This window comes from Bison bison, unplaced genomic scaffold (assembly GCF_000754665.1).
Source record: "Bison bison bison isolate TAMUID 2011002044 unplaced genomic scaffold, Bison_UMD1.0 scf7180017857344, whole genome shotgun sequence".
NCBI classification, from domain to species: domain Eukaryota; kingdom Metazoa; phylum Chordata; class Mammalia; order Artiodactyla; family Bovidae; genus Bison; species Bison bison.
This window is the reverse complement of record NW_011487917.1, coordinates 1,031-1,978: the sequence shown is the minus strand read 5'-3', so window position 1 is coordinate 1,978 and position 948 is coordinate 1,031.

Sequence of the window (948 nt, the reverse complement as noted above, 5' to 3'; positions counted from 1 at the left end):
AGTAAGAGAAAAACAAATATTGTATATTGATGCATATATATGAAATCTAGTAAGATGGTATTGATGAGCCTATTTACAGAGCAGCAGTGGAGATGCAGACATAGAAAACAGACTTGTGGACACAGTGGGAGGACAGGGTGGGATTAATTGAGAGAGTAGCATGGAAACATATACATTACCATATGTAAAACAGATAGGCAGTGGGAATTTGCTATAGTACACAGGGAGCTCGAATCGGGTGCTCTGTGAGGGGAAGGATGGTGTGGGAGGGAGGTTCAAGAGGGAGGGGACATATGTATTATACCTGTGGCTGATTCATGTTGATGTATGGCAGAAACCAACACAATATGAAAGGTAATTATCCTCCAGTTAAAAGTTTTAAAAAATGGCTTTCTAGTCTTATAGTGCTACTGTATTTGTTAGTTTCACAATGTTAAATTTGACTCATCAGGGGTGATATATATTCCATTTTCAGTTATATGAAAGCTCCCAACAAACAAAAGTCTAGAACCAGATAGTGTCATTGGCGAGTTCTACCAAAAGTTTAAAGACGAATTAATACCAATCCTTCTCAAACTCTTCCCAAAAATTAGAGGACAAAGGAACATTTCCAAATTAATTTTATGAAGCCAGCATTACCCTGATACCAAAATCACACAAGGACGCCACAAAAGAGAAAATTACACTAGTAAACATAGATGAAAAAATCCTCAATAAAATATTAGTAAACCAAACTCCAATGCATTAAAAGGATCATACACCATTATTGAGAGGAATTTATTCCAGAGTCACAAGGATGGCTCAACTTCTGTAGATCAAGCAATATGATACACTACGTTAACAAAATGAAGGATAAAAATCATATGATCCTCACAATAGATGCAGAAAAGCATTTGAAAAAATGCAACACCCACATATTAAAAAAAAAAAAAAAAGCAAAGTAGACAT